We start from the raw sequence: 24,591 nt of genomic DNA, 5'->3' as shown, positions 1-24,591 counted from the left end.
TGATTCTAAAATGTAAAATATCATTCCTGTGCTTTTTTTTTTTTTTTTTTTTACATATCAGGTATAAAAACTGAAAACGGGAGGGGCTGCTGTACCTGGATCACTATGTTCTGCTTGCCCCCTGGGCCAAAAGTTGCCAATCTTCCCCTGCCCCCTTTCATCTTCACCCCCCTCTCGCATCCTCACACCCTTCCCATCTGGAGGAGCAAATGGTTTAAGTCACTCGGGGAAGCCTGGCTGGGGGAGGTGCAGTGAGGGAGGAGGGGGAGATTGAAAGCAGATCAGTCAGAGCAATGGTCTTAGATCATCTGACTCCAGTTAGCAGCAGGAGAGAGGAGCTGGGAGCGAGAGTTGCAAACTTTTCACTACTCACTATTTTCCCGGACAACCCCTCATGGACCATCCATACCCGTGATGGACACACAGGCGGGGCGACTCCCAGTTCAGAGAGGGAAAGTCAGAGCGTGAATAGAGGGTTCACAGCCTGAAGAGGAGGATCAGCTGGGGGAAGGACGATCGGCAACCTGGAGGGCTGGGGAAGGAAATTCCTATCCTGAGGAGAGGGACAAATACAACTGGGGAGCGAGGGACATATAGAGAAAGTCCCGGGAGAAGGTTTCAGAACGTACGGTATATGGAGCAACTTAGAGTCTTTCCTTGAGTTCCGCGTTACAACTACTCGACTGCCTGTTACAGATTTTACAGACCTCTAGGTAAGTAGTACCCTGTTTATGCACTGTGCACATACGATATGTGATTTCATGGGTTGGTGTCATTTGAGATGTACGAAACTTTTGTACTTCTGCAGGGATAAAAGTTACACATTTATAAGATAACTGTTATCAACTTTAGATCCTATTCTTTATCACAATTTGTCATTTTACATACAGTAAAAAACAAACGTTGCTCCTAATGCATAATATATTCTCTTTTTGAAACCATTTTTAAATTCTGATTTAGAATTAAGTTAATGTCAAATAACTTCAGTTTCTTGTCTCTCCAGATGATAACTCATTTGTATTTGTAAACACTTGTGGTAGTTTATCAGTAGTTTTATGTTAACCTGCAGTAACACCTTATTTATGCTATTTATCACCTGGAAACTGTACATGACATGGCATCTATACTTTCTTATAGCCTGATGACAGCCCATCAGAGTAACATCACATTATCTGTCCAGGTTCTGAAGTCCATTAGCTGCTTTATAATTAAAACAGCACCTTGTGTAATTTGCCTCAGCACAAGGGTTCAGTGAGAAAAAATCAGTTTGTGTTAGCAAAAACTTTTTAATACTTTTAGAACTTTTGTGGTCTGCAACATTCTGATTTCTCCATGTGATGTGTGTAAACATTATGCTGCAGTGGGAATGGTCAGCTCAGCTTCCCAAGGCCAAGGTGCAAGGATGCCCTTGCTTTATTTCAGATCAGGATGTGGTATTAACCCTTTGGCTGCCACTGAGGTCTCCACAGAACCTTGCTATGCAAATACATTGCATTCCTTTTAGTAAAGGCACTCAGAATATCTGTAATTTTGCAGTCCCTAATATTAAAATGGACACTCATTTTAGAACCGTTGCCAGTTTTGTTTAACAGCTAAAAACTAACCGACAGTGATGCCAACCAAAAGGTCAAACAGCTGTCTGTTTTTTTTTTTTTTTTTAACATAAGACTGATTTTATACAGTGCAGTTTGGGCGTACGTACCCAATCACGCCCATGTGTAAGGTAACAAGAAGCATAAAGTTGTATACATAAGGAATCATCGACCTGCCACAGCCCCAAAACTTTAGGGAAGCATTGTATTCTACACTTTATAGGCAATTGATAATATTTATAAGCCACACAGCCTACTTGATAGTCATAAAAAAAAAGCCACACAAAAGTTTTATTATGGAACCACATGAAAAAGTGTTTACCGTACATCCGCATAGTGGAAGAGACTGTGCTGAGGAGAAAGAGTGGGGAGGGATATGGAAGTTTTGTAGAATAAAATAAAACTATTGCTTCTGGTTACAGATGGGGGCATTATAGGAAGCCTCTAAGCACTATATGTAGCCCCTCTGACACTAGTTGTTCACTACTATATAGTGAATAATGATGTGGGGATGGTGATCTGCTGACCTGCAAGTCTCTTTCTGCCATTCAGTTCTAGTCTTGTGTTGGGCTGGTTTTGCAATTGTATAGAACTGGAATAGAATGTAATAAAAATAAAATTAGACCATTTTGAACATGCAGTGATTTATTTTTTGTACTGAAATTGCTTCTTTGCCCAGTTTATGATCAGGTTTGCTGAGCAAGTTGATTGACATTCCCCATGTGGCTGTGAGCAGACTCTTAAAGCTCCGCAGGAAGGGGTAAAATGGAGATGAGTGGGATAAGTGACACCTGATGTCTCATCAGCCAAGCTCCCTGTCTATATTTGAGTCCACGCCCCTATGAAAATGTGGTTATTGTATTGTTGTATAAATAAGCAAAACCTTACTATACACAGCACAATTTAAAAAGATAAAAGGGCTCGAATAGTATAATATCTTACAATAATTAAGAAATCCAATTTTAGTACAGTTTGTAAAGAGCTGTCTGTGGCCATTTAAGTTCCCCTAGACTGCTCTTCATGCACTGATCTAGTACTCTGTACTTCTGAATATATTTTCATCTCAAATTGGTTTTGTAATTATTAGAATTTAAAGATTTTCTGCAATTGGCAGTTTATCAATATTGTTTTAAAAAGAGCAGACTGATCTGATGAACTAAAATTCTAGTTGTGTGAATTATTCCTTTGGACTGGTGCTTAATTTTTTGTGTGACATCTAGATACTCCCTATGTACAGCACAATGTCTGTGTAGACTGATGCAAAATATACATATAAAGAGCAGTGATGTGCCTGCCTGTAAGATGAAATGTATTTTTTTAACTATGTATTGAACGTTTTCTTATAGATTAAAAAGAAAAAGTGTGTCCTGGAACTTATTTCATTGACTTTATAAGGGGTTAAGAGTGTAAGCTCCAGGGTGCTAAATCCTATCCCCAGTTATCTTCAGTTGGTGAGGAGATTGTTACTATTTGTAAACATACAACAACCCATTGCCACAGATAAGGCCACATGTTCAGTCTGAGCAGCAGGCTGCCTGGAAATTGCTTTGATAGCTGGGGAGTCACACAGGGTGAGCAAGAATGCAAAATAGGGAGAATTACTTCCTATCCCTGTGCAGTAGAGGTTTTAACTCTATCAAACACATCAGCATTCTGTTTAACTACTTCTCTTCTACAATTGTATTTTTAAGATGTTTCTGATCAGTTTTAAAGAATGACTTTCAGAACCCTCTAAAAAGATGTAGCAGACTGCATAAACTTACATAGCACTTAAAACCACTGCAACATTATGTTTTCGGTAGTGCTGTAAACGGCAGCAAATTCAGGAGCCTAATTACAAATTGGAACTCCTTTCCTGTGTATAAAGTTTAATATTTTGAATTGTTTTATTTTGTGTATGCTGTTCATTTATGTGGGTGTGTGCGCGTGTATATATATATATATATATATATATATATATATATATATTGTGTAACAGCTGTTTTAGCAAAGGGTATCAAGAGAAACAGGTAAATGTAATACAAGTAAATTGAAAACTTTTTATTATTAGCTCTATATGAATCATGAAAGTATAATTTAGTCTTCCATGTCCCGTTAATGGAACTTTAAACTTTAATACTGCAGGTAAATGTATATGCTGATCATTATTTCTCCTAAAATCTGGAATCTGCACTAACTAGTTGCCATCATTCCCATTCTTCATTCTGATGGAAGAAGCTGTTGAAAATGCCAATTGCATTGACATTTTCCTTTCCAGAGGGGTCATATATATGTACTTAGTACAGTAGACATTAAGTCAATTAACATAATCTCATTCATTAATGCACAAACACTTTGTCTCTTACCAGATCAGATCTATGCTTTTATATAGTTAACTACCATTACAAGGCAAGCTTAGGGTTCCCCGGCCAGTAAATGATATATGTTGAATAGGGAGGAGCCACAGTGTAGTGGTTAAGGTGCTGGTCTTAAGTACATAAACTTTTGGTTTTGATTCCAGCCTCAACTGCTTAGCATTAGTCTCTGATGTGAAGAACATCCCTTACGTTCTGTGTAATTGGGCAGTAACCATATCATTTTCTTCATCCATCTGCTTTCATTTCAGAGCCAGCGGACACAAGCAAAATACTGTAACTCCTGTTTAACTTCTCAGATGCATTTTTTTCAATTTTATTATTTTCTTGAGTGCAAAAATAGAACAGTCAGTGCATTACAGACATCTTTTATTTTTGTGCATACTAGTGTTGTCATTGCAGTCCAAAAGTTATGAGTTGGGGAGAATAAATATCTTAAACTGCATGTCCATGCTCTACCATTTAGTAGTCTTACCCTGGGGAATTAGATTTCTCACAACATTATATATATATATATATATATATATATATATATATATATATATATATATATATATATTGTTTTAGTAGACAACCAAAGGTATTGATCTAAGCCCATTTAAGTATTTTTCATGCCACCATTTCGCTGCTTGTGCAGTCATAACACCAATGGTTGTAAAAGCTTATCTGGGATCCTCTTTGTTTAGAAATACCAGGCATGCGTGGCCTTGCCATTGTGTTTTGGTAATAAGAATGATGCGAATTGCAGCTGCTCACCACACTTTTGAAATTCCTGGCAGTTAGTTGGTAAGGGTAATAGTATTGTAATGTACTGTACCTCCCACATGCCTGATTCCCCCTCACACTTTTCGCCACCATCTTAGGTACTGGTAGACAGTCTGCCAGTATGAAATGTAAAAATTTTTATTATTTTTTTTCTGCAGTATAAGATCCCCCCCCCCCGTACCCTTCCACCTCCCTGATCCCTCCCACACAGCTCTCTAACCCTCCCTCCTCCCAATGGCCTCTGCCACCTTAGGTACTCTTAGCAAAATCATTTCTGTAGTGTAGGGAACCCTCCCCGTCTTCCCCATTCGGTTATGGGTCTTTCTCCTTCCCTCCTAAACCAAACTGCACCACCGCCGCAGATAGAGAAAGTGACACTGTCTGTGTCTTTGTCTGTATTGGCGATCTGGCTGTATATGTTAAAAGGAGCAATATCAGTGCTCCCTTACCATATGAAGGCAGATTCCTTCTCCCCCCGGCTGCAGTCTCGGCCTGTCTAAGCTGACAGACGGGGCCACAGCATGCACCTCTGTGTTGGACGCAGGTACCAGGTCAACACAGTTTGCTGGGCAAAGTACTGTGTGACGAAGTATCTACGTCCATTTGGTGCAAGGGTGTAAAGGCTATAAACATTCAAAATTCATAAACATTCAAAATTTAAATGTACAAAGATGCATTTCAATTTTAAATAGAAGAATTTCTGCATTATACTTCCATAAGCAAAAATGCTTTCTGGTTAAAGTTTTTACTGTTTCAATGGCATACACACATATGCTATGTGTGACTAGTGTATCAGGATTCAAACACCATACCTGTTCAGAGAACTGTGAGTGAGGTTTATTGTGTCAGTGACTTTATTTGTGTCATAGCACTGCTGACTCTCTGAAAAGGCTTGGTGTTTCAGTGCTGGTGTACGAGGATCTTACAGCATATGTGTGTATGCCACTGATAAACAATAATCTTTTACAAGAAACATTTTACTAATGAAAGTATATTGCAAAAAAATGCTTCTATTTAAAATTGAATGGCAGCCATTCACATTTCAATTTTGACCTTTTTGTTTTTAACTGCAGAGAACAAAGCACCATGGTACTGAGGAAAAAAACAATTTTGTGTATCTGAGGGGTTCACATTTTGTCTGACGGTGTAGTATAAAGGCAGATTACTGTGTCACTTGTATACCTCTCTCTTTTAAAGGGACGTTACCTTGATTATTAATAAATCCTCTTAGCTACATAAAAGTCCTTTTTTAATAGGTTCCATATATTAATTAGTAATGCAATACTTGTGAGAAAGATGGTGTATTTGCACTTCATTTCTATGTGAAGAGTAAGTATATAGCACTTCAGTACAGCGACTCCCATCTAAAAATATTAAAAACAGCAGCAAATAATAATAATAATTTTGACTCCCAGTGCCTGTTCCACTTGGGCCGCATTGAAATATTGGTAGGTGTCAATTTGGGAAATGCAGATATTGAAGAAAAAGGGACATGCACACATTTTTTTTTTCTTTCATGATTTAGATAGACAATACAATTTTTGAAAAGTTTCCATCCATTTTACTTCAGATGTGCTTAGTTCTCATGTTATTCATTGTTTAAGAGATATTTAGATAGGTATCGTGCACAGGAAATAGCGCTGGCATCAAGTGATCTTGCTAATGTATAACATTGTTGCAAAACTGCTGCCATAAAGTACTGCAGATACGTGCACGCTCCTGAAGTTACCTTCCTGCTTTTCCACAAAGGATAACAAAACAAAGAAAACGTGATAATAATAGAAGTATAGAGGAAAGTTGTTTGTTTAAAATTGTATGTTCTTTATTAATCTTCCAATACTGCTTTTTTTTTTAAATGCTTTTTATTCTTGTTTCAAGATATACACAGTGTACATTGATATGTATATTTGCCAGTAAAACATATAAATCTTTCAATAACATTATTTATGCCCATTTGTAGAGCCCATGCACCAAGTGATACACAGAATGCTGGGATTTTTGGGTTGGGGGTGATCTGTTTTAGAACTAATTTTGCTTTGGAATGCCAAAAATCTCTACAACTGCAACCTGATCTATGTGATGAGGCTGCAGCAGCAGGAGACCTGGACGCCAATCCTATTACAACATTTCAGGGAACAGTCTTGAGTCTTCCTGTGCAATTTTTTTTTTCCTTCTATATTCCAAATAGTCTACTTATTCAGAGTGTTTGGAGCCATCTACTCATTACAGGGCTAAGAAAATATGAGGTATTAGCTGTCAAATGATTCTGGTAACCTCTCATAACCTTTCTCTCTGCTACTGATAGGCTGTTTTTGTGTAACTCTGTAATATAAATTTAGGTGATAGGTCAACAGTATACATTCAAAGTTTATTATACATGGTTGCATTGCAGCAAGGTATTCTGGGCAATCATCAGTGTTAGTCTCTTTTATATATATATATATATATATATATAAAATCAGTCACACTTTTACATATATGTTAGTGTATGTTTAAATGTCAGAATGTTCTCATTACTGGCTAAATGAAGAACATATGGAATTTTGGTGTCTTTATTTCACCAACATTTGTGCACAATTGAGGATTTTCTAGGTCTCTTGAAATTTAAGAGAGCTCTGGAGACCTCATAAGCCTCCTTATGACATCACCTCTGAAGCATGTCTATATCAGGAAGTGAAAAGTTCACAAGATTAACAGCCTAGAATCTTCATTGCCAGAAATCTGTAATTTTGAGGAAGCTCCAAAGTCTAACTGAAACATTACATGGCATACTGAATGATAATTAATTTATTTTGAATGTACTAACTTTAATTCACATTGTTTATACAGTACAATGTAATGCCTGAGGGATGTTGCGTCATTTAATAAAATGTGGAACCCTGCACGTGTGGCATATTGTGTAATTTACTCAGGTGCTTTGTATCCTGTGTTTGTGAGGCATATTGTGTTGTTTTGTGTGATTTAATATGGTACCAGTGTCGCGTGTGAAGAATATTACTCAGGTGCTTTGTATCCTGTGTGTGTGTTGTTTTGTGTGATTTAATAGGGTACCAGTGTCGCGTGTGAAGAATATTACTCAGGTGCTTTGTATCCTGTGTGTGTGTTGTTTTGTGTGATTTAATATGGTACCAGTGTCGCGTGTGAAGAATATTCTGTAATTTAGTGAGGTACTTGTACCCTGTGTCTGAGGGTTATTGTGTCATTTAGTGAGGTGCTTGTGTCCTGCATCTAAGAGCAGTCTTATTACTTAATAGCATTCTTTATCCAAGTATTGGATCACTGTCCAGTTTTAATATTTCGCTGAAAGAAGCAATTGACAGTCTGCCAAAAAAGACAACCTGAAATGATTTGCATAAATGTTTTTTTTATTTATTTTAACATTGAACACATACTGAAAGATTTCAGGGAGGGAAAAAAAATCAAGCACCATTTAAATAATTATATATTTTTTAATATTTTATTGAGCTGCTTTTATGGATTTTTAGAGCTGCAAAAGTTTTAACAAGTCTTTACAGTTTAAAAATGATACATTTCAGCTTGGTAAAGGATTTTTTTGCATTTATAAGGAACATGAAAACTGCACATTTTGAGAAATATTCCTTTTTTTTTTATTTTTTTGGGGGAAATTACTGTCTAGGGCGGCTGTAAACGAAAGAGGTAAATTACATTTTGTAGACTAGCAGAAAAACAAACTGTCCTGGATTTGTGTTCTATTTTGGGTCTCGGTGATTCTCATTTTTTTATTTTTTTTTATTTTTTACAGTTTTAAAAATTTGGTTCAAATGGACAGTGATGCCAGTTTCAGATCACCGATATTTTCTTTTCTATATATAATATTTTTAACTTCTTTGTGTCTCTCGTCTATTTCAGGTTTATGTACGATGATTCTCTTTTATTTTCGTAAAATGATATGCGTGTTTGCAGATTTGGTATAAATTGACTCATTCTTTGAGAATTATTATTTTTTTGGGTGGGTGGGGGATAGTTTTTTTTTTTTTAATACAAGTTGCATGAAAGCATGTTTTAAACAAATATTGTACTGGCATGCCGTTAACAGTTTGTGCCAAAGGAGTAAAGTAAATAAATTATAAAACCAAAAAATAGACAGCAGAGCAAGCAATAGGATACATTAGTAGGTTGCTTTTCTAGTACAAACATAAAGGGTTTTTATATTTATGTAGATTTATTAAAGAGAAAGTGAAGCTGGTTTTACTATCTAAAATTTGACCTATAGACTTAATGTTATAAAGTAATAGTTTCAGTGTTATGTTTTCATTGTTATAGCTGATGCTTTAAAGGGTGAGTCCTAAAAGAGAGAAGGCCTCAATAGGTTCACCCTAAGGAAAACAGCTGGACGTCCATGCAGATTAGGGATAAGTGCCTGGTGAATGTGTGAACAGCATTTTAAGGAAATCAACTTTCTGATATCTGTAAACTTGTGCTTAGATCCTATTTTCTTGGACAGATTAATGGTTTGGTAGTTTAAAAGCAGCAGCCCAATTTAAAATAAACTTGAAACTAGAACATTTTCCCATTGTCCTGGAAGTGTCAGTAGTAATAATAATGTCATTATCTGTGTCTGTACTGATGTAGAAGAACTTAGAGTAACTATATTGTTAGATATCTGGAGATGAGTGGCAAAAACTTTGTATTGTTTTGTCTTGATACACACATACATAAAGAGAAACCTGCACAGTCGTACACAGACATACAGAGACCACGGATACTACACACACATACACATAGACATAAATAGACACACTCACTTACATGCAACACAAATAGACACACTCACTCACATACAACACAGATATACACACACACTCACTTAGAGACACAGATATAAATAGACACACTCACATACAATACAGATAGACACTCTCACTCACATGCAACACAGATATACACACACACTCACATACAACAGACGTATACACACTCACATACAACACAGATATACACACACACTCACATACAACACAGATATACACATACACTCACATACAACACATATATGCATACACACTCACATACAGCACAGATATACATATACACTCGCATACAACACAGATATATACACACGCTCACATACAACAGACACACTCACTCACATACAACACAGACACACTCACTCACATACAACACAGATATACACACACACTCACATAAAACACAGATATACACACACTCACATACAACACAGATATACACATACACTCACATACAACACATATAAACACATACACTCACATACAACACAGATATACATATACACTCGCATACAACACAGATATACACACACACATACAACACAGACACACTCACTCACATACAACACAGACACACTCACTCACATACAACACAGATATACACACACTCACATACAACACAGATATACACATACACACATACAACACATATATGCATACACACTCACATACAACACATATAAACACATACACTCACATACAACACAGATATACATATACACTCGCATACAACACAGATATACACACACACATACAACAGACACACTCACATACAACACAGACACACTCACTCACATACAACACAGATATACACACACTCACATACAACACAGATATACACATACACTCACATACAACACATATATGCATACACACTCACATACAACACATATAAACACATACACTCACATACAACACAGATATACATATACACTCGCATACAACACAGATATACACACACACATACAACAGACACACTCACATACAACACAGACACACTCACTCACATACAACACAGATATACACACACAGATATACACACACTCACATACAACACAGATATACACACACTCACATACAACACAGATATACACATACACTCACATACAACACATATATGCATACACACTCACATACAACACATATAAACACATACACTCACATACAACACAGATATACATATACACTCGCATACAACACAGATATACACACACACACATACAACAGACACACTCACATACAACACAGACACACTCACTCACATACAACACAGATATATATACACTCACTCACATACAACACAGACACACTCACTCACGTACAACACAGATATACACACACTCACATACAACACAGATATGCACACACACTCGCATACAATACAGATATACAAAAACAGACAGATACAGCACACATACAGTACATATACAGATGGAAGAAATAGTAGTCCGTTCAAATGCACTGCAGTAAATTGTGGTTTCTTTTGTTCGGTTTGCTTCAGTTATACAACTAAGGGAGAGTTTAAGAATTGATGCCCTAAATTGGGTGTCTTTAACCTATTTGTGACCGGCGTATAGTCAGATCCTTTTTTATTTCTAGGAAAGCTAGTCAATCTGACTGCCACTGTCTGCGATCTGACATTAGCATGATAATAACAAGCTGGTGACATTTCTTTTGTACTGAAGGGAGGGTTCCAGCAGTTACAGATAAAGGGGAGAGGGTTTGTAAAGAAGAACTATTCTATTCACTTCACCTAACGTTCCCAGCCCGAACCTACACATTCTGCAGGGCCTAAACTGCTGAAAGCATTGCAATTATTTAGACAGTTACATTCTAACTATATTTAAAATAAAAAGTTTTGTTTGTTTTTAGTGGAATTTTTGTTTGATTGAAAATCCTGTTCCTGTATATGATATATAAGCTGTACATTTTATCATATCAAAACTGGTTTACCTATTCTCAGTACCAGCTCTTTTATTTTTTTTTAAATAAATATGTTTTTGTCAACAATATCTATTGTTCATAAAATTATATATATATATATATATATATATATATATATCTCAAAAGTAAATGTTAAAATATTTTGCATGTAAAAAGCTGTTTAAAGGGATATGAAAAGGAATGTAAGCTTAGGGTGGTGAACCAAAAATGGTCCGGCTCCTAAGCTTTACATAACTGATATTTTAAATAAAGATACCAAGAGAACAAAGAAAAACTGATAATAGGAGTAAATTAGAAAGTTGCTTAAAATCACGGAAGAAAAAAAAAAAGGTTTCATATTCCTTTAATGTTAAAGGGACTGTATACACCAATTTTCACATGACTGCATGTAATAGACAGTACTGTAAAGAAGAATATGCACAGATACTGACATAAAAATCCAGTATAAAACCTTTAACCCCTTAAGGACCAAGGCCATTTTTCAATTTCTTTCCCTTAAGCACCAGGGCTATTTTTACATTTCTGCGGTGTTTGTGTTTAGCTGTAATTTTCCTCTTACTCATTTACTGTACCCACACATATTATATACCGTTTTTCTCGCCACTAAATGGACTTTCTAAAGATACCATTATTTTCATCATATCTTATAATTTATTATTAAAAATATTATAAAATATGAGGAAAACATGGAAAAAAACACACTTTTTCTAACTTTGACCCCCAAAATCTGTTACACATCTACAACCACCAAAAAACAACCATGCTAAATAGTTTCTACATTTTGTCCTGAGTTTAGAAATGTTTACATGTTCTTTGCTTTTTTTTGCAAGTTATAGGGAAATAAATACAAGAAGCACTTTGCTATTTCAAAACCACTTTTTTTCAAAATGAGCGCTAGTTACATTGGAACCCTGATATCTGTCAGGAATACCTGAATATCCCTTGACATGTGTATATATATATTTTTTAGAAGACATCCCAAAGTATTGATCTAGGCCCATTTTGGTATATTTCATGCCACCATTTCACCGCCAAATGCGATCAAATAAAAAAAAATTGTTCACTTTTTCACAAACTTTAGGTTTCTCACAGAAATTATTTACAAACAACTTATGCAATTATGGCATAAATGGTTGTAAATGCTTCTCTGCGATCCCCTTTGTTCAGAAATAGCAGACTTATATGGCTTTGGCGTTGCTTTTTGGTAATTAGAAGGCTGCTAAATGCCACTGCGCACCACACGTGTTTTATGCCCAGCAGTGAAGGGGTTAATTAGGGAGCATGTAGGGAGCTTGTAGAGTTAATTTTAGCTTAAGTGTAGTGTAGTAGACAACCCAAAGTATTGATCTAGGCCCATTTTGGTATATTTAATGTCACTATTTCACCGCCAAATGCGATCAAATTTAAAAAAAACTTAAATTTTTTCGCAATTTTAGGTTTCTCACTGAAATTATTTACAAACAGCTTGTGCAATTATGGCACAAATGGTTGTAAATGCTTCTCTGGGATCCCCTTTGTTCAGAAATAGCAGACATATATGACTTTGCCGTTGCTTTCTGGTAATTAGAAGGCCGCTAAATGCTGCTGCGCATCACACATGTATTATGGCTAGCAGTGAAGGGGTTAATTAGGTAGTTTGTAGGGAGCTTGCAGGGTTAATTTTAGCTTTAGTGTAGAGATCCGCCTCCCACCTGACACATCAGACCCCCTGATCCCTCTCAAACAGCTCCCTTCCCTCCCCCATCCCACAATTGTCCCCGCCATCTTAAGTACTGGCAGAAAGTCTGCCAATACTAAAATAATTTTTTTTTAATTTTTTTAGCATATTTACATATGCTGTGGTGTAGCATCCCCCCTTAGCCCCCAACCTCCCTGATCCCCCCCCCCCAAAACAGCTCTCTAACCCTCCCCCCATCTGCCTTATTGGCGGCCATCTTGGGTACTGGCAGCTGTCTGCCAGTACCCAGTTTGCAAAAAAAAGTAGTTTTTTCTGTTTTTTTGTAGTGTAGCTCCCCCCACAGACCAACCCCCACCACCTGCCTGATCTTTTTTTTTTTTAATTTTTATTCCTTTTTTTTTTTTTAAATTTTACACCAACTTTTTCTGTAGTGTAGCGGTTCCCGCCCGCCCCCGCCCTCCCGTGCACGCGCGTCCGTGCGCGCCCCCGGACATCCCCGCCAACGATCCCGCCCCCCTTCACATCACCGATGGCTGCCACCCGCCTCCCACACAGGCTCCCACCCACCAACGATACCGGCCATCGATGTCCGGTGCAGAGAGGGCCACAGAGTGGCTCTCTCTGCATCGGATGGCCTAGGGGTGTTATTGAAGGATGCCTCAATATCTAGGCATCACTGCAATAACCGGAAAGCGGCTGGAAGCGAGCAGGATCGCTTCCAGCCGCTTTAAACCCCTAATGTCGTACAGGGTACGTCGCTGGTCTTTTAAGACCAGGTTGTGTGCGACGTACCCTGTACGACAGGCGTCGTTAAGGGGTTAAAAACTTACTTAGAAGCTACCAGTTTAGCACTGTTGATGAGGTTAGGCTGGTACACCCAGTGAAAGGGGCTGGGAAAGCAAGAAGAGCAGACATTTCTCACTCCCCTGCATATGAAAAGACCTATTACACAACCAGGAGTCTGTAGACACCAGTATACATCTAAAACTTTGGGGCTTGGTTAGGTGTCTGAAAATCAGCACAATGTTATTTAAAAATAAGCAAAACTATACATTATACTGTCCCCACCCGGCTACTTCATAATGTCTCCCAGCTGGCAAAATGTTCTGTGGAGAACACTGCTCGCTATTGCAAAGCTGATGAGGTTATGTTGTTTTTATTTTTATTTCTATTAACTGCTTAACGACTGCTGACGTACCCTGTACATCAGCGGTCTTTCACATATATAAAACCGGTTGAGATCTGTGCATATCCTAAAAGAAAAAAATAATTAAAAATAGTTTGCACTTTTAAAAAAAAAAAAAATTGCTGGCAAATATTTTAAAATTATTTTCAAAAATAAGCAAAATCAATTACATAGCTAAGCTGCCTGGAGCAGCCAACTCCGCACCCTTATCAGTTTTTAGTCACAGGCATTGTATTTCAACTGAGTTCACAGCTTCTAGACATGCTCCAGCAGATAATCCCTATTCACCTTTGTATTCTACCAAAACAACAATAGATATAGATACAGCCATAGAAGGAAATGTGTGGGGGGAGTTAGTGCTTTACATTTCAGAAACTAAAAAGAAAGGGTTAATAGCGAGGCACTGCAGTATAAATTTGCAGATAAAGTAATTAAAGTACATATTATATTTTGTCTCTATCCCAGCTTGTTTTATGTCCTTTTAATGTGAACGAAATAGTGCAAGCCTTGCCAATGTCGTCAAGACAGCGCTATATCTGCATGTCTCAAGGAGCATGCCCCCTTTCCCAATACTTTGTATTGTAATTTTTTAATAAAGTTGCACGGTGACGTTATCACGTCATTGCACGTGACGTCACCGCACAAAACGTTAAGCCCTGGCGGTGCCTGTCACTATGCAGGCCCGATCGCCGGGGTAGGAGCGGGTGGGAGCCCCCAGATCTCCCTCAAGGTGGGAGAGTGCTAGCGACTGCTCTGAGGCGTCGTTAGCACCAGAGTGGGAAACTCTGCGACGGCTCAGAGCTGTCATTAGCACTCAAGGAAAGGGATACTGAACCCAATTTTTTTCTTTCATAATTCAGATAGAGCATGCAATTTTAAGCAACTTTCTAATTTACTCCTGTTATCAATTTTGCTTCGTTCTCTTGGTATCTTTATTTGAAAAAGCAGGAATGTAGGCTTACGAGCCAGCCCATCTTTGGTTCAGAACCTGGGTACAGCTTGCTGATTAGTGGCTAAATGTACCCACCAATCAGCAAGCACTATCCAGGGTTCTGAACCAAAAATGGGCCGGCTCATAAGCTTACATTCCTGCTTTTTCAAAGAATGAAGAAAAATTGGTAATAAGAGTAAATTAGAAAGTTGCTTAAAAGTGCATGTTTTATCTCAATCATGATGAAAAAAATTGTGTTTAGTATCCCTTTAACAAAGAAAAACATGAGAATGAAGCAAATTTTTTTTCAATTGTATGCTCTGTCTGAATCATGATAGACATTTTGTGTTTCATGTCCCTTTAAATATGTTGGCAATTTGTTAGCTTGCTTTAGTGAAACGGAATATTCTAATGCATAACATATTGCTGCTATATGATGACTTCTCTTGTGTTCTTATACAGTTAGCTAAAGATTGTACATGTATGTTGTTATGTAGCTAGAAACCCCTCTGTGTGTAATGTAACAACTAGTTCCGTGTACTTCTCCCAAGGCAGGGCCTGTGCTGGTCTGTTCACCATCATGGAAGCCCCAGGTGACTTGAGTCCACTGTTTTGAACTGATTTGTGAAAATATGTGACGTGCTAGAGACGTTTCCCATAAACTCTCATTTCCATGATCTCATGGTTTCATGTTCTTTTAAGAGTTTTTGTGGTTTTGCTGTTGGAAAAGAAAGTAAAAAAATATATTTAAGTTGAGACTTAAAGGGATAGTAAACACCAAAAATGTTATTTTTTAAAAAGATAGATAATCCCTTTATTTACCATTCCCCAGTTTTGCATAATTAATATATTTTTTACCTCTGCAATTACCTTGTATATAAGCTTCTGCTGACTGCTTCCTTATCTCAGATAATTTAACAGACTTGCATTTCAGGCAATTAGTGCTGACTCTTAAATAACTTCACGTGCGTGAGCACAGTGTTATCTGTATGACACACATTAACTAAAGCCCTCTAGCTGTGAAAAACTGTCAAATCCATTTCAGCTAAGAGGCTGAATCTGTTGGCGCTCTACAAATAACCGATAATAATAATAATAATAATAATAATAAATTAGCATATGAGCCTACCTAGGTTTAGCTTTCAACTAAGAATAACAAGAGAACAAAGCAAATTTGATGCTAAAAGTAAATTAGAAAGTTGTTTAAATAAATTTGCATGCCCTATCTGAGTCATGAAAGTTTAATTTGGACTTTTATAAGGTTCGCCATATGATTAAAAAGCTGAAAAACATCAGTTCTATCGTGCATGTAAAGGAGTGCCTCACCTTTCACAAAATGTCATTAGTTGCAATTTATTTTGTGACAGTTTATAGTCACATGTTCATTGATCGTTTTGGTCTGCCTTTTTTATAATTAATTACAGAATCTCAGACTATTTTCACACAAAATACATATTTTAAAAGCACTTAAAACTGTCATTTTGTTAATGATTTGCATAGCGCTAACAGACTACTTTAAAACCATGGTGAGTAGAGTTATCTTCTCTTCTTTGATTGTGGCCAATTAGGGTAAGCTGTAAATGATTGTGTGCATCTTGCTAAGCAATCACAGGGTAGTGTGTAGCTAGTTTACTGTATTTTGTATCATAAACTCCAGCCTCTCTTAGGTGTGTGGGATAAGTTTTTACAGAAAATCACGTAAAATAAATAATGAATGCACATAGCAATGTTTCATTAGAGGGGCATTGTAATAATAAAAAAAAAAATATGAGTATGATTTTTTGATAGATAGCTTTCTATTTAAGATACAGTATAATCCAAAGCAAGGGTGGACAAATCTGTTTAAAATTTAGGAGCTATAGAGACTATTTAGGAGCCAGACAGTGGTATTTGTATATAGATCTATGTAGAATAACCAAAAAGTTAGGTGCCAGGGGTAAAATTCTGCAAGCCGGTGACTTCCTGGCTCCTTGGTATGTCAAGCCCTGATCCAAAGGTTATTCATCCTCTAATAAAGATTAGTTTTTAATTGTGTAGCATGAGGCTGTATATTCAAGACTGTAATGTTTATTTTTTTTTTGTTTGGTAAATTAAGTCTATTAATCCATCCACAATGTCATTCTCTCCCAGAGGTTTCAGTAAGATTATACTGGACATTTTTTCTATCTAGAAGATATTATCACATATTCTTGTTTTTTAATTCTCAAAACTGTGAATGTTTTGTCTGCAGAACTAACATGCCTCTTCTTCACAGCAAACGTGTTCTAAAATAAACATGCAAAGTTGAGAAATAAAGGGACATAAACCCAATTTTCTTCTGTTAAGTGTGATCAGTCCACGGGTCATCATTACTTCTGGGATATTAACTGCTCCCCTACAGGAAGTGCAAGAGGATTCACCCAGCAGAGCTGCATATAGCTCCTCCCCTCTACGTCACTCCCAGTCATTCTCTTGCACCCAGCAACTAGATAGGTCGTGTGAGAGGACTATGGTGATTATACTTAGTTTTATATCTTCAATCAAAAGTTTGTTATTTTAAAATAGCACCGGAGTGTGTTATTACCTCTCTGGCAGAGTTTGAGGAAGAATCTACCAGAGTTTTGCTATGATTTTAGCCGGAGTAGTTAAGATCATATTGCTGTTCTCGGCCATCTGAGGAGTGAGGTAAACTTCAGATCAGGGGACAGCGAGCAGATGAATCTGCATAGAGGTATGTAGCAGTTTTTATTTTCTGACAATGGAATTGATGAGAAAATCCTGCCATACCGATATAATGTCATGTATGTATACTTTACACTTCAGTATTCTGGGAGAATGGTACTTCACTAGAATTACACTGTAAGAAAGACATAAAGCTGTTTAATAACTAGAGATTATGTTTAACGTTTTTGCTGGAATGTAAAATCGTTTTCATTTGCTGAGGTACTGAGTGAATAAATGTTTGGGCACCATTTTTCCACTTGGCAGTTGCTTAAATCTGTTTTTTCTGTCAGTTTCTGTTCTCCCTCACTGCTGTGTGTGTGGGGGAGGGGCGCTTTTACTATGCATCAAATATTTCAGTCAGCAACTCGTATTCCCTGCATGATCTGGTTCATCTCTACAGAGCTCAGGGGTCTTCAAAACTTATTTTGAGGGAGGTAATTTCTCTCAGCAGAGCTGTGAGAATTATAGTTTGACTGAAATAAAAACTTTTATTCTGTAATTTGTTTCCTGCTTTCAGAAATTGTTATCTTTGCTAATGGGATTAAACCTTTGCTAAAGTTGTGTTGTTTACAAGGATTGAGGCTATAACTGTTTCAATTTATTAATTTTTAACTGTCATAGATCTTCTGTGCTTCTTAAAGGCACAGTACGTTTTAATATTATTCTATTTGAATTGTATTTCCAAGTTGCAAGTTTATTTGCTAGTGTGTTAAACATGTCTGATTCAGAAGATGATACCTGTGTCATTTGTTGCAATGCCAAAGTGGAGCCCAATAGAAATTTATGTACTAACTGTATTGATGCTACTTTAAATAAAAATCAATCTGTACAAATTGAACAAATTTCACCAAACAACGAGGGGAGAGTTATGCCGACTAACTCGCCTCACGTGTCAGTACCTACATCTCCCGCTCAGAGGGAGGTGCGTGATATTGTAGCGCCGAGTACAGCTGGGCGGCCATTACAAATCACATTACAGGATATGGCTACTGTTATGACTGAAGTTTTGGCTAAATTACCAGAACTAAAAGGTAAGCGTGATCACTCTGGGGTGAGAACAGAGTGCGCTGATAATATTAGGGCCATGTCAGACACTGCGTCACAGGTGGCAGAACATGAGGACGGAGAACTTCATTCTGTGGGTGACGGTTCTGATCCAAACAGACTGGATTCAGATATTTCAAATTTTAAATTTAAACTGGAAAACCTCCGTGTATTACTAGGGGAGGTGTTAGCGGCTCTGAATGATTGTAACACAGTTGCAATACCAGAGAAAATGTGTAGGTTGGATAAATATTTTGCGGTACCGACGAGTACTGAGGTTTTTCCTATACCTAAGAGACTTACTGAAATTGTTACTAAGGAGTGGGATAGACCCGGTGTGCCGTTCTCACCCCCTCCGATATTTAGAAAAATGTTTCCAATAGACGCCACCACAAGGGACTTATGGCAAACGGTCCCTAAGGTGGAGGGAGCAGTTTCTACTTTAGCTAAGCGTACCACTATCCCGGTGGAGGATAGCTGTGCTTTTTCAGATCCAATGGATAAAAAGTTAGAGGGTTACCTTAAGAAAATGTTTGTTCAACAAGGTTTTATATTGCAACCCCTTGCATGCATTGCGCCGATCACGGCTGCAGCGGCATTCTGGATTGAGTCTCTGGAAGAGAACATTGGTTCAGCTACTCTGGACGACATTACGGACAGGCTTAGAGTCCTTAAACTAGCTAATTCATTCATTTCGGAGGCCGTAGTACATCTTACTAAACTTACAGCGAAGAATTCAGGATTCGCCATTCAGGCACGCAGGGCGCTGTGGCTAAAATCCTGGTCAGCTGATGTTACTTCTAAGTCTAAATTGCTTAATATACCTTTCAAAGGGCAGACCTTATTCGGGCCCGGGTTGAAAGAGATTATCGCTGACATTACAGGAGGTAAAGGCCATGCCCTGCCTCAGGACAAAGCCAAAGCCAAGACTAGACAGTCTAGTTTTCGTTCCTTTCGTAATTTCAAAGCAGGAGCAGCATCAACTTCCTCTGCACCAAAACAGGAAGGAGCTGTTGCTCGCTACAGACAAGGCTGGAAACCTAACCAGTCCTGGAACAAGGGCAAGCAGACTAGGAAACCTGCTGCTGCCCCCAAAACAGCATGAATTGAGGGCCCCCGATCCGGGATCGGATCTAGTGGGGGGCAGACTTTCTCTCTTCGCCCAGGCTTGGGCAAGAGATGTTCAGGATCCCTGGGCGCTAGAGATAATATCTCAGGGATACCTTCTGGACTTCAAATACTCTCCTCCAAGAGAGAGATTTCATCTGTCAAGATTGTCAACAATCCAGACAAAGAAAGAGGCTTTTCTACGCTGCGTACAAGAGCTCTTGTTAATGGGAGTAATCCATCCAGTTCCACGATCGGAACAGGGACAGGGGTTTTACTCAAATCTGTTTGTGGTTCCCAAAAAAGAGGGAACTTTCAGACCAATCCTGGACTTAAAGATCCTAAACAAATTCCTAAGAGTTCCATCGTTCAAGATGGAGACTATTCGGACAATTTTACCTATGATCCAAGAGGGTCAGTACATGACCACTGTAGATTTAAAAGATGCTTACCTGCACATACCGATTCACAAAGATCATTACCGGTACCTAAGGTTTGCCTTCCTAGACAGGCATTACCAGTTTGTGGCTCTTCCATTCGGATTGGCTACAGCGCCAAGAATCTTCACAAAGGTTCTGGGTGCTCTTCTGGCGGTACTAAGACCGCGGGGAATCTCGGTAGCTCCATACCTAGACGACATTCTGATACAAGCTTCAAGCTTTCAAACTGCCAAATCTCATACAGAGTTAGTGCTGGCATTTCTAAGGTCACATGGATGGAAGGTGAACGAAAAGAAAAGTTCACTCGTTCCACTCACAAGAGTTCCCTTCCTGGGGACTCTTATAGATTCTGTAGAAATGAAGATTTACCTGACAGAGGACAGGCTATCAAGACTTCAAAGTGCTTGCCGCACTCTTCATTCCATTCAACACCCGTCAGTGGCTCAATGTATGGAGGTAATCGGCTTAATGGTAGCGGCAATGGACATAGTACCCTTTGCACGCTTACACCTCAGACCACTGCAACTGTGCATGCTAGGTCAGTGGAATGGGGATTACTCAGACTTATCCCCTTCTCTGAATCTGGATCAAGAGACCAGAAATTCTCTTCTATGGTGGCTTTCTCTGCCACACCTGTCCAGGGGGATGCCATTCAGCAGACCAGACTGGACAATTGTAACAACAGACGCCAGCCTTCTAGGTTGGGGTGCCGTCTGGAATTCCCTGAAGGCTCAGGGACTATGGAGTCAGGAGGAGAGTCTCCTGCCAATAAACATTCTGGAATTGAGAGCAGTTCTCAATGCCCTCCTGGCTTGGCCCCAGTTGACAACTCGGGGGTTCATCAGGTTTCAGTCGGACAACATCACGACTGTAGCTTACATCAACCATCAGGGAGGGACAAGAAGCTCCCTAGCTATGATGGAAGTATCAAAGATAATTCGCTGGGCAGAGTCTCACTCTTGCCACCTGTCAGCAATCCACATCCCGGGAGTGGAGAACTGGGAGGCGGATTTCTTAAGTCGTCAGACTTTTCATCCGGGGGAGTGGGAACTTCATCCGGAGGTCTTTGCCCAAATACTTCGACGTTGGGGCAAACCAGAGATAGATCTCATGGCGTCTCGACAGAACGCCAAGCTTCCTCGTTACGGGTCCAGATCCAGGGATCCAGGAGCAGTCCTGATAGATGCTCTGACAGCACCTTGGGACTTCAGGATGGCTTACGTGTTTCCACCCTTCCCGTTGCTTCCTCGATTGATAGCCAGAATCAAACAAGAGAGAGCATCAGTGATTCTAATAGCACCTGCGTGGCCACGCAGGACTTGGTATGCAGACCTGGTGGACATGTCATCCTGTCCGCCTTGGTCTCTACCTCTGAAACAGGACCTTCTGATACAGGGTCCCTTCAAACATCAAAATCTAACTTCTCTGAAGCTGACTGCTTGGAAATTGAACGCTTAATTTTATCAAGACGTGGGTTTTCTGAGTCAGTTATTAGTACCTTAATACAGACTAGGAAACCTGTTACCAGAAAGATTTACCATAAGATATGGCGTAAATACCTACATTGGTGTGAATCCAAAGGTTACTCTTGGAGTAAGGTTAGGATTCCTAGGATATTGTCTTGTCTACAAGAAGGTTTAGAAAAGGGTTTTTCTGCTAGTTCATTAAAGAGACAGATCTCAGCTCTGTCCATTCTGTTACACAAACGTCTGTCAGAAGTTCCTGACGTCCAGGCTTTTTGTCAGGCTTTGGCCAGGATTAAGCCTGTGTTTAAAACTGTTGCTCCACCATGGAGTTTAAACCTTGTTCTTAATGTTTTACAGGGCGTTCCGTTTGAACCCCTTCATTCCATTGATATAAAGTTGTTATCTTGGAAAGTTCTATTTTTAATGGCTATTTCCTCGGCTCGAAGAGTCTCTGAATTATCAGCCTTACATTGTGATTCTCCTTATTTGATTTTTCATTCGGATAAGGTAGTCCTGCGTACTAAACCTGGGTTCTTACCTAAGGTAGTTACTAACAGGAATATCAATCAAGAGATTGTTGTTCCTTCTTTATGCCCAAATCCTTCTTCAAAGAAGGAACGTCTACTGCACAACCTGGATGTAGTCCGGGCTCTAAAATTTTACTTGCAGGCAACTAAGGAATTCCGACAAACGTCTTCTCTGTTTGTTATTTACTCTGGGCAGAGGAGAGGTCAAAAAGCTTCCGCTACCTCTCTTTCTTTTTGGCTTCGTAGCATAATTCGTTTAGCTTATGAGACTGCTGGACAGCAGCCCCCTGAAAGAATTACAGCTCATTCTACTAGAGCTGTGGCTTCCACTTGGGCCTTCAAGAATGAGGCCTCTGTTGAACAGATTTGCAAGGCTGCAACTTGGTCTTCGCTTCATACTTTTTCCAAATTTTACAAATTTGACACCTTTGCTTCATCGGAGGCTATTTTTGGGAGAAAGGTTCTTCAGGCAGTGGTTCCTTCTGTATAAAGAGTCTGCCTATCCCTCCCGTCATCCGTGTACTTTTGCTTTGGTATTGGTATCCCAGAAGTAATGATGACCCGTGGACTGATCACACTTAACAGAAGAAAACATAATTTATGCTTACCTGATAAATTCCTTTCTTCTGTAGTGTGATCAGTCCACGGCCCGCCCTGTTTTTAAGGCAGGTAAATATTTTTTAATTTATACTCCAGTCACCACTTCACCCTTGGCTTTTCCTTTCTCGTTGGTCCTTGGTCGAATGACTGGGAGTGACGTAGAGGGGAGGAGCTATATGCAGCTCTGCTGGGTGAATCCTCTTGCACTTCCTGTAGGGGAGCAGTTAATATCCCAGAAGTAATGATGACCCGTGGACTGATCACACTACAGAAGAAAGGAATTTATCAGGTAAGCATAAATTATGTTTTTTTCTTAATGATTCAAATAGAACATACACTTTTAAACAACCTTCCAGTTTACTTCTATTATCAAATGTGTTCATTCTGTTGGTAACCTTTGTTGAAGGAGCAGACATGAAATACTGGGAGCTAGCTGAACACATTAGGTAATCCAGTGACAAGTCATATATGTGCAGCCACCAATCAGCAGCTAGCTCCCAGTAGTGCATTGCTGCTCCTTAGTCTACCTAGATATGTTTTCAACAGAGGATAAGTAGAGAAATGAAGCAAATTAGAGATTAGAAGAACATTGGAAAGTTTGTTAAAACTGCATGATCTATCTGAATCATGAAAGTTTAATTTTGACTTTACTGTCCCTTTAATCACATTATTCCCCTGCAATTCTATGTGCACAGAATTAAAACCCCTTACTAAGTTTCATGAAAGGACCAGTAAATACAGTAGATTTGCATAATCAAACAATACATGCTACAAAGACAATGAAATAGCACTTGGTCTGAAATTTAAATGAGTTGTAGATTTTTTTCTGACAAATTTAAAAGTTAAGTCTATTTCCACTCCCCCTGCATCATGTGACAGCCATCAGCCAATCACAAATGCATATACGTATATTCTGGGAATTCTTGGACATGCTCAGAAGGAGCTGGTGATTTAAAAAGTGTAAATATAAAAAGATTGTGCACATTTTGCTAATCAAAGTAAATTGGAAAGTTGTTTAGAATTGCATGCTCTATCTGAATAATGATAGTTTAATTTTCATTTTAGTGTCCCTTGAAGCTTAGTAAATAGAAGATTGTTTAGAGCAAAATAGATCTGCACAAGGACTTAAGAGTGTAAAAATGAAAGTGAAACTTATAATGCTATTGTTTTACGTTTAATAAGCAATTTTAATTGTCATCATTAAGGTAATTTAATTACTGTAGTTAAATAAAACTGAATTATTATTAAGGGATCATTACGTTAAATACAGTAGAATTGCATTAATTAACAAATGCATAATATAAAGACAATGTAATAACACTTGCACTGAATTTCAAACAAGCAGTAGTTGTTTGAAAGCTAAACCTAGGGAGGCTCATATGCTAATTTCTAAGCCCTTGAAGGCCGCTCCTTATCTCACTGCATTTTGACAGTTTTTCACAGCTACACAATGCTATTACATGTGTGCCTTATAGATAATATTGT

At 38.4% G+C, this 24,591-nt stretch overlaps 1 protein-coding gene across 1 annotated transcript in view; it reads left to right on the top strand.

Annotated features, from left to right (window-relative positions):
* Positions 1–270: 270 nt before the first annotated feature.
* Positions 271–24,591, top strand: part of LOC128644649 (zinc finger protein GLI2-like) — a gene marked incomplete at its 3' end in the record, with an annotated part of 212,056 nt that continues 187,735 nt past the window's right edge. Inside the window, 1 exon segment of the mRNA XM_053697175.1 lies at positions 271–713.

Source organism: Bombina bombina, unplaced genomic scaffold (genome assembly GCF_027579735.1).
Source record: "Bombina bombina isolate aBomBom1 unplaced genomic scaffold, aBomBom1.pri scaffold_672, whole genome shotgun sequence".
Lineage (NCBI taxonomy): Eukaryota > Metazoa > Chordata > Amphibia > Anura > Bombinatoridae > Bombina > Bombina bombina.
The sequence above is the reverse complement of the archived record's forward strand: the minus strand, read 5'-3'. Positions and strand labels throughout refer to the sequence as shown.